Source organism: Hemicordylus capensis, chromosome 1, assembly GCF_027244095.1.
Source record: "Hemicordylus capensis ecotype Gifberg chromosome 1, rHemCap1.1.pri, whole genome shotgun sequence".
NCBI lineage: Eukaryota > Metazoa > Chordata > Lepidosauria > Squamata > Cordylidae > Hemicordylus > Hemicordylus capensis.
The window spans coordinates 104,450,094-104,461,128 of NC_069657.1; positions in this window are offsets into that span (position 1 = coordinate 104,450,094).

Below are 11,035 nucleotides of genomic sequence, written 5' to 3' on the forward strand. Positions count from 1 at the left end.
ATTTTTCTTTTGGTGTTGAAAAGAAGTTATACATGTCTTTCCCATGAAATGAATTGAGGTTCAAACACAGAGGTCATTCACACAATCGAAAACTGTGTTCTACCTGGGTTTGGGAAGTGTGTGTACTCCCAATTTTTCTTTGTGTGGAAGCAAGGTTAGAGGAAAACCTGGGTAGAGGTTATTGTGTGGAAGCAAGGTAGGAGAAAAAGCTACCCAGGTTTTCTTCTAAGCTTGCTTCCACACAATCACTTCTACCCAGGTTTTCCTCTAACCTTGCTTCCACACAAACAAAAATTGGGAGTACACACACTTCACAAACTCAGAACACAGTTTTCGATTGTGTGATTAACCTCACAGTTTTGTAGACAATTACAATTAGTTATTGGTTTATTCTACTGATATTCATTTATATTATATTTTTAAAACTCTTTTGATTAAAATGAGAGTTCATGCACCCACACATTGCCTTGATCTTTCAGCTTAACATTAGGATATTCACCAGTTGCATCTCTAGCAAATGATTGGAGATAACATAAGAAAAGCCTTTCTGGATCAGGCCCAAGACTAGTCCAGCATCCTGTTTCTCACAGTGGTCCACCAGATGCTTCTGGGAAGCCCACAACCAGGAGGTGAAGGCACTTCCATTCTGCTGCTGTTGCTCCCTGCAACTGGTATTCAGAGGCATTCTGGCTCTGAACCTGGAGGTAGCTAGAGCCATTAAGACTAGCAGCCATTTGATGGGCATCTTCCATGAAGTTTGTATAGGCCCCTCTGCATGGCTATCCAAGCTGGTGTCCCATGTCAGAGAATTCCATAGAATAATTGTGCATGCATGAAAAATTCTTCCTGTCTCTGTGGTGGGGGGCAGAGGCGGGGGGAGACCCTTACTTTTTCAAAGTCCTAAATTTCCTGGCAATCAGTTTCATGGAATAAACCCTGTTTCTAGTGTTATGTGAGAGGAAGAACAGATTTCTATCTATTCTATCCACAAGGTAAATTGTAGACTTACCTCATAAGGAAAGTGCTCTAGCCCACCCCCTCCCCGAACATTTTGGTTGCGCTCTTCTGCACATCTTCTAGTTCTTTAATATCCTTTCCCAGATATGATGACCAGAACTGTTCAGAGGATTCCACAGATGCTGTACTTATTGGATTTCTGCATGGATGCATCCCTCTCAAGCCCAAGGTTGATCTGAAAGTCCAATTCAAAGTGTGGATGCATGCATTCGAATTTGTAAAGCCAGTATAATATACAAGATTGGACAAAGTCTGTATTGCTTACATGGTGTGGAAGTCAAGGTGACCACCTTAATTTGCAATTTCTACACTTTTCGGAACAAAAATAAAACCGGTAAGGACCTTAATCTCATCTTAAACCAAAAGGTTTTTTCAAAATAAACAAATAAATAAATACTATAATAATATAATCCTTATGTAACCATGCTTTGGAAAATCATATTTAGGTACAATGCTATGTATATTTCATTTAGGAGACCTTGTTCTGAGAAAAATCCACATATGCACAACTTTTCGTGTATTGTGGAGGACTGTGTGAACTTGCTGCTTGTTCTCTTTTCATACTATAGGCCCTCTCACACGATTAGTGAGAAGGGCTACCAGGTGGGGGTAGGGAAGGCTACTTAAATTTACCTTCCTGACAATTGCTCAGTCCTTGTTGGGCACACTGGTTGCATACCCAGATGATCACCAGATGCCCCACGCAGCACAGAGGTTTTGGGGCCAGGATGCATCATCCCTGCCTCCAGAAATTCCACAATTCCTTCTACCTTGCATGAGTGCATAGTGCATTTGGGGGGTCTTGGTGCTGGCTGGGAGCCTGCTCCTGTGTCAGTACCACATGACGCTGACACATGAACAGTTAGCCCTGGTTAGGGGTGCAAGCACACCCTTACCTTAGGCTAACAGGCAGGCTCCCTAAGCAGGTTTGCCACCACCAGGCCGCTGGGAGCGGAGTGGATCCCAGTCTTGGCTGTGTGTGAGAACAGCCTTTATAGCTGTCTGACTCTATACAGCTGCTGTAATGTCATCTAATCATAGTATTTTAGAGTGGGAAAGTATGTTGGAAATCTTATAGTCCAACTTTGAGCTCAGTGCAGGAAGCTGCTACAGCTGTTTGACAGATAGGAACATAGGAAGCTGCCATATACTGAGTCAGGCCATAGGTCCATCTAGCTCAGTATTGTCTACACAGCCTGGCGGAGGCTTCTCCAAGGTTTCAGGCAGGAATCTCTCTCAGCCCTATCTTGGCAATGCCAGGGAGGGAACTTGGAACCTAGATGCTCTTCCCAGAGCGGCTCCATCCCCTGAGGGGAATCTTTTACAGTGCTCACACATGAAGTCTCCCATTCATATGCAACCAGGGTGGGCCCTGCTTAGCTAAGGGGACAAGTCATGCTTGCTACCACAAGACCAGCTATCTTCTCTCTAAGATGCTCTCTCTGGCAGACAATTCCACCCTTGAACAACACTTATAGTTAGGAAATTCTTCTGACTGTCCAGCCTAAACCGGCTTCCTTGAAATTTCAAGTCATTGCTTCTAGTCCTGTCTTCAAGCATGATGGATTAAAAACCTGCCCTCTTTCTAAGTGACAGCCCTTCAAATATTTGAAGATGGCTATCATATCTCCCCTTTAGTCTTCACTGCAGTATTATCTTTTCATTGTGGTGAAATATGCATGCAGAAGAATGACTTAATCCTTACAGAGCTTTAAGAGTATCAGTCCTATCTGATTATAGTGTAAAAACAAGCAAAATATCCATACAGAATGACAGAATGACTTTTGATTGGACTTTAAAACACATGAATTATTTTGATTTGCAACAATGCAGTGTGTCATTAACCCCCTGTTGCAGTTGGGGAGATGAGGTTGAGAGAGTGTTGCTTCCCTAAGGTCTTCTAGTGAGGTTCATGGTAGAGGTGAGCTCTGATGTGGTATGCGTGGAACCAGATGTGTAACAACTTCTGCGATGAGGATAAGACAAAACAGTTAGGAAAGCAATAAACTATGGACATGGGGGCAGCTCAGAAGGTGACTGGAAGAGACATTGTGAGGTAGGAGTTTATTTCACTTGGCTTCCCCCACCCCACCCCCTTTTTGATTGGGAGAGGGACCTTGGCTGTAGCTTTTGTGCACTTCTCCCTTTGACAGCTATCTGTTGTTTTACTCACTTTTAGTTACTGTAAAATCTTGCACCTGGGCTGGGTTTGCCTAACAGGGTGGGCAAAAGCCATACCTGTTTGGACCCTTATAAAGAGGAGCAATGCTGGGGCTGCCAAAGCAGGGGAGGCCTTTGGTGTTGGCCTCCCTTCCTCAAGCAACCCAGAAGGATACCATGGTCAATGCTACTGACAGAGGGAGTATGATTCTGCTATTTTCTCTATTGTTCTTGTCTTCAGACAAAATCTCTCTTATTCAGGCTGAAATGGATTCTACAATTCAGGAAGAGTCTGTTATGGAAGTATCCAGCAACTCCTCCTAGGTCATCAGACTGGATCCCTTTCAGTTTGTGACTCCTGAGGATGTGGACAAGCTGTTTTGGACTGTGCATCCTCCCACCTGCTTTCTTGACACTTGCCCATCTTGCCTTATTTTATCTAACAATCAGATTATTGGAGAGGATCTGATAAACATTATAAATGCTTCTCTGAGGGAAGATAGGATACTTCTTTGTCTTAAGGAGGTTATCATTAGATGATACTTGGGAGGGGGGTCCCTACATTGGGCCCCTCAGAGTCAGGCAATGATAGGCCCATCTCTAATCTCCCATGGTTGGGCAAGGTGGTCTCTCAGTAGCCAATAGCAGATATTCCATCAGGCCAACGAAGGCAGTCCCAACCCCATAGTCAACTCAAAAGCCAGTTTGACATGGGCCTAGATAATGTTTCCTCCAAGACTCTCTGGAAATAGAAAAAAACTGTATTTACTAAGAGTAAATATTGGGGTGCAATCCACTCCCTCCTAAATTCTCCTTTATAAGGATAGTTCTCCTGCTTCTAAAATTAATGCCACAGCTTTTTCGTTTTTCCATTTTGCATTTCTGTTAACATTTTTTTAAAAATCAGTAAGGTAAAACTTATTTTTCATGTATATGTTCAAAAGAATAATTAAATGGAAAGGAATTAGAATGGTTGAGTCATGCAGTCTCCATTCTTTAAATTAAATGTGGAATAAATGTCAGTCACTGTCAAAACAGCTTCAACATACAGAGTAGCAGAGGGAAATGTATTAGAATAGACAAAAACAAACTAGTGCTGTCTGTCAAAAAACCGGAAAGTGTGTTATGTAGCTGAGCTGATGGTCAAAAATGTCTGATTACAGTTCAAAGTATACTTAAAAAAAAAAAACATTTAAAAGTATACAAAAGACCTAGTGTGGTAGACAGAACAGATTTAGAAGTTCTGGGTAATTTTGAACGAACATTTGCCAAATATCTACATATCTGACTAGCTATAAAATTGTCTAGTAACTATTTGTCTCTGTTCCCCCCCCCCATCCCCTTTCAATTTCTGTTTACTAGGCTATAAGGTTTTGCTATAGGTTCATGTGCAGAATGATGCTTCCATGTTTTACTATGTAGCATACATATAGGAACATAGGAAACTGCCATATACTGAGTCAGACCATTGGTCTATCTAGCTCAGTATTGTCTTCACAGACTGGCAGCAGCTTCTCCAAGGTTGCAGGGAGGAATCTCTCTCAGCCCTATCTTGGAGAAGCCAGGGAGGGAACTTGAAACCTTCTGCTCTTCCCAGAGTGGCTTCATCCCCTGAGGGGAATATCTTGCAGTGCTCACACATCAAGTCTCCCATTCATATGCAACCAGGGCAGACCCTGCTTAGCTATGAGGACAAGTCATGCTTGCTACCACAATGGTGGCAATGCTGGTTTATTTAAAAAAGAAGAAGAAAAACCTGAAGACTGATCAACTTATTATTTTGGCCTGATCCTATAAGTCACTTTACTAGAATAGCTTGATATGCTTAAGGGATTCTGCTGGCACAAGGCAGAACCAGTTCTAGGTTTCAAACCAACACTCCACCCTTGCCATCAGAACTGATGGGGGAAGCCTGGTCAAAAAGTGACCAAGATAAGGTAGCAAAACCACACTGCAGATTTTCCTTGCATTAAATACTTTGAGATGGGGATAGGGTGAGATTTTGTCAGTGGGTAGCTAATTAGCTCTGCCCTAATTGCCAACAATGAAATGTTTCTGCAAGTAAAATAGAAATAAATGGTTGACCTGTTCAACTTAGGTAACTACTTTCTTAGGAAAACATAACAGTAGCAGCAAGTGAGATCATGGAGAAGGGGGCTGAACAGCTGACCAACTCTGATGGACAGATGAAAGCACCTGCAAAGAGAGTAGCTTGCTGAGCAAGACTTGTCCTGCGAGTAATGTCTGGCGTCCATGTACAAAGAGTATTGTGTGAGAGAGGAAGGGAGAAAGGGGGAGAGAGGAAACACTCAGGAACCATGGATAAGTAAATTTTTGCCTAATGTTTAGCCGTGGATGGGTCCCAACTGTGGATATGTGAAAACACGGGTGTCAGGACCATGAGTAATGAGGGCCACCTGTACGCAAATTATCTATGCAGTATGCAAGTGACTGTTCCCATAGATAGAATATTAGTTGATTGATTAAGTGCCGTCAAGTTGGTGTCGACTCTTAGCGACCACATAGATAGATTCTCTCCAGGATGATCTGTCTTCAACTTGGCCTTTAAGGTCTCTCAGTGGTGCATTCATTGCTGTCGTAATTGAGTCCATCCGCCTTGCTGCTGGTCGTCCTCTTCTTCTCTTGCCTTCAACTTTCCCCAGCATTATAGACTTCTCAAGGGAGCTGGGTCTTCACATAATGTTACCAAAGTATGATAGTTTGAGCCTGGTCATTTGTGCCTTGAGTGAAAATTCTGGATTGATTTGTTCTATGACCCATGTGTTTGTTTTTCTGGCTGTCCATGGCATCCTCAAAAGCCTTCTCCAGCACCAAAGTTCCAAAGCGTCAATACTTTTTCTATCTTGCTTCTTCAAAGTCCAGCTTTTGCATCCATAGAGTGTCATGGGGAAAACCATTGTCCGAACGATTCTAATCTTTTACGGCATCTAAATATCGTTTCCTTTCCATTGCAACCCTACTAAGCGCTAGTCTGCAGAGTATTTCTTGACTGCTGGATCCTTTACTGTTGATGGTTGATCCTAAAAGGCAGAACCCATCAACCACTTCAATGTCTTCATTATCAACTCTGAGGCTAGTTGCTGTACCCATTGTCATTGGTTTAGTCTTCTTTACATTTAGTTGCAGTCCCATTTTTAGATTGTGCTCCTTGACTTTCATTACTAGAGCTTGCAGATCATCGGCATTCTCACCTATCAGAGTGGTGTCATCAGCATAGCACAGGTTGATGTTTCTTTCTCCAGCTTTAAAACCATGCTCATCATCTACCAATCCAAGAGAACATAGAATATAGGAATCTTCCATATACTGAGTCAGACCATAAGTCCATCTAGCTCAGTATTGTCTGCACAGACTGGCAGTGGCTTCTCCAAGGTTGCAGGAATCTCTCTCAGCCTATCTTGGAGAAGCCAGGGAGGGAACATGGAACCTTCTGCTCTTCCCAGAATGCCTCTATCCCCTAAGGGGAATATCTTATAGTGCTCACACATGTAGTCTCCTCTTCATATGCAACCAGGGCAACCCTTGCTTAGGGGGACAAGTCATGCTTGCTACCACAGGACCAACTCTCCTCTCAGAGTACCATTAAAACATAGGTCAGGATTTATTATTATTATTTTGTATATGTGCTCAGTCATGCTGGGGCTTAGGTGCACTTGCATCTTCTCTGATTTTTTAACAGCGTTAATGAATTGATATTAATTAATTAAACCTTGGTTTTGTGGGAACTCTTACTAGGAATTAAAAGTGTCTTTGTCAAATAAAGCCTGTCACAAAAAGATTTGCTTTTTATAAAAAGGTACTTTTAGATGAAATATAGTTTAATATTGTATATACAAGTGAAGAAAAGCCAATTAAAGAATTAATGAGTTACACAGAACCTCATGAAGGTTTCAGATAAGAACAGTCTCCAGACTAGGGATTGCCAATTGGATTTCACTTTTAATAAACTTAAACTTTAAAAAATCTTCAACTTTTAATAAAAGTATGGTTAAATAAAGTTTCATTTGTAAATATAAGAAGTAATGAGCCACTGTGTGTATTTTTATGTTTATATTGTTGCATGGCATACACCCCCTGGAAAGGCAAAGGACCACTGCCAATCTGCCTCCTGAATGTATCTTAAAAGAAATACATTCTTTCATTATCCCTTCCATTGCAATGAATGACCTCTTGCCATCACGTGCTCCATATTTGCGAAGCCCATTCTTTGATGCCAACATTTTGTAGAATCTGACTGAACTTAAGAAGATAAGATAGCTCCAGGCCTACCCCTAGATTAGAGAATGTAGTTGGCCTTGAAATAGAGAGGTTCTTCATCCCTCTTCCAGTCTTTGAACAGGAGAGTAATAGATTTTTGCTCATCATTAAAAGCTGAATTCAAAGGTAAGGAATCGAGATGGGGCCAACATCTATACATAATGGACTTGGGTGCAACATTTGATTCCTGAGTTTACACAGCCAAATGTACAAGTGCAAGTACATGAAATCCAGCTGTTACATAGCTCACTGAATTAGGAGCATTTCTGCTAGGGCTATGTAAATCAGCCCTGATTTGCTGGGAATCCTTTGTTTTTGTAGCAACTTCCAATTCATTTAAGGTCCTTGGACTGGTAAAGTACTTTAACTTGAGCCCTACTCACATGTTAAGTTCAACACTTGTACAGTGAATGTGCAGTGTACACAGATACTGCTATTCATATGTTATGCTGAATGCAGGTACAGCAGTACACTTCCTATCTGTACCTGACTTTTGAGAGGCCAGTACCTGGGTTCACTTTTAAAATAACCACAGATACAGTCATTCACATAAAAACATGTACAAGTGTACAGACTTCTGAATGCTGGAACAAGATAATGATTTATTTATTTTATTCCATTTCTATACCACCCTTCCAAAAATGGCTACCTTTCCCCCAGACAAATGATGCTGTTCACACGAGCCGCCCTACCCAAGCTTCGGGAGCCCTGCTGTGTATCTGTTTGAAAAGGACTACCTGAAGAGGAGTTTATTTTATCTTCCTATAGTCCTGGAAAAGTTGAAAGGGCCAACAGTTTAAATAATAATGTTCTAGTTCTCTGTGTAATCCACCAGTGCTATGGATGAATTCCAGACTAATGCAGCACTGGTGCTCTTGTGTGTGTGTGGGAGGGGGGATTTTGACAACCTTCTCCTGCTCTTTTTTCATTAACAATGCCCCTGAGGGCTGCACAAACCTCATGACATATTTTGTGGTAACATAGAGATTTTTCACAGGGAGACCGCATACATAGACTTCACAGGGTTTGTAACAATAGCTGCAGCCTTGGAAAAGACTATGATTTCCAGGGTGCTTTCCAGACTACACACTGTAACGGGGAAAATGCTGGGAATTCTCTGTGGTAAGAGAATCCCTTTTTCATTATAGCAGAGTGCACAATGGGACAACACAGCGGATTTAGTTAGGCATGTGTGTATGCTGAGAGTAAAGTAACTTGGAGCCAATTCATAGTTTCAAATCAATATATAAGGCATTTATTAGAGAACTCCATCAGAAAGTGAGGAGTTAGGATCTCTAATCTAGCTAGCTAGCTGGATGCAGATGGATTCTGCATCTTCTCTGCATACATGGTGCAGGGAGAGGAGCTTGCCATGTTGCAAGGTAGTAGGAACAGCAGGAAGAGAAGAGAGGGAGGAAGTTAATCCCTAAGAGTACCAATCTACATTTCAAAGGCATAGTGTCAGAGCAGTAGAGAAGGGATGACCAATGTCTTGACCCTTTAGCCCTCTGACTCACTAGTCTGTCCTCCACTGTCACTGAGAAAAGAGACAGCACATAGTCCTTAACTTCCAAGAGAGAATGCTTTGGCTTGCCAGGATTGTATTTTCCCCTTGTAGGAGTTTAAGATTCTGGGGATGCAACCCCCAGAATCTTAAATTCCTACATAGAGATGTGCACAGTCCGGACCAGTCCGGACCGGCACCGAAGGGGGGGCCCTTTCTTTTAGGGCGGGAGGGCTTTCTTACCCCTCCCGCCTCTTCACCCCCTCCAGCGCCCGTATTTAACTGAATAACGGGGCGCTGGAAACCAGCCGCCCCCGCCGCCCCCGCCGCCCCCCCTGAGCAGATTCACATAGAAAAGTGCCCATACCCCTGCCGCCGTCGCCCGCCCGCCAGCCAGCCAGCCCTCCCTCCCTCCCAGCTGCCCGCCCGCCTGAGTCCTTACCGAAAGCTGCAAGAGAAAACGAGAGGAGCTCCCGGACAGAGCTCCTCTCGTTAGAAAGGCCTGCTGCAGAATGAAGGCGCTTTGCGCGCACATGCGCACGCCGCAAAGGACGCCGGAGGCCCGGTCTACCCACCGGGAAAAGGCAGCAGGCCTTTCTAACAAGAGGAGCTCTGTCCGGGAGCTCCTCTCGTTTTCTCTTGCAGCTTTCGGTAAGGACTCGGGCGGGCGGGCAGCTGGGAGGGAGGGAGGGCTGGCTGGCTGGCTGGCGGGCGGGCAATGGCGGCAGGGGTATGGGCACTTTTCTATGTGAATCTGCTCGGGGGGGCGGCGGGGGCAGCTGGTTTCCAGCGCCCCGTTATTCAGTTAAATACGGGCGCTGGAGGGGGCAAAGAGGCGGGAGGGGTAAGAAAGCCCTCCCACCCTTAAAGTTATACCCCCCACCCGGACCCGAACCAGCAAGGGCCGAACCGGTCCGGCAGTTCGGCTATTCCTTAGAATGGCCGCCGGACCGGTTCGGACTCACCCCTACTCCTACAAGGGAAAAATAATACAGCTATTTTAATGCAATGTTGGACTTTCAATGTTGTAGCACTATAACAGAAAGGTAAAATCCAAAATAAGGCATTGGAAATGTGAATGACACCTTGCTGTCAGAGCAGGGACTGCAGTGTCATAACACAGGAACTATGGAAGCACACTTAGCAGATCCATAGTGACACTGTTGTGGGATTTAATCTGGAAAAAGTCCAGAAGACCTTTTGCCTTTTTCAGGATTGCAGGAAAAGGAATTCAAGTAATCTTTCAGCTGTCTATTTCAAACAAAATCCACATTGCTACAGGTGTGTCTGCCTTCTCCCTTTAAAAAAGGAGTTGGGGGAGGGTGTGAGGGTGAGTGTTGGCGAAGGAGGTCTAGTTTGACCCAGTTGGACCCAGTTCAACCAGTGTATAAATTTGGGTTGAATTGGGCTGCATCCAGACTAAATGGCCCACTTCGCTTTGATTCATAATATTGGCTCAAAGCGTTTCACACCTCTATTCTGCTCCCTTGGAAAAAGGTAAGGCTTTCCTTGCTGACTGGTTTGATGGTGCTTAACATAAATCCCAAATCTTCTAATATAAAAAATATTTGCTGCAGTCTTGGGACTATGGCATGCCTCATCAAATTTCCTTTGAATTTAGGAGCAAGCCCAAAATTTTAGGAGTCGGACCATCTTCCTTTCCATGTCTTCTATGCCACTCAACCCCAGCAACATCCTGTATTCCATGGATTCACCACTAGCCCCCAGCAATGCCTTCTGTTCCAGGTACGCATAAACTTCCTGCTTGGTCCCCAGCAACACTCTCTGCTCTGGGAATGGGGAGACAAACCAACTGCCTTGCTTCCTTAATCCTCCTCCACTTAATCCTCCACTCTGGGAAGAGTGGCAAGCACTGTATGGCTATGTTCAAGACTGGATATTTTTCTTTATTTTTCTTATTGTTTCACAGTCCAGGGCTCAACAATTCCCAGGTGCCAGCTCACCATGGCCAATGGAAATTTAAGTGTGGCGCCTGAGCCAGGCTATGGATGGACATGACCAGGAGGAGGATTAAGCAAGCAAGGCTGTTAGTTTGTCTCCCCACTGTCCCAGAGC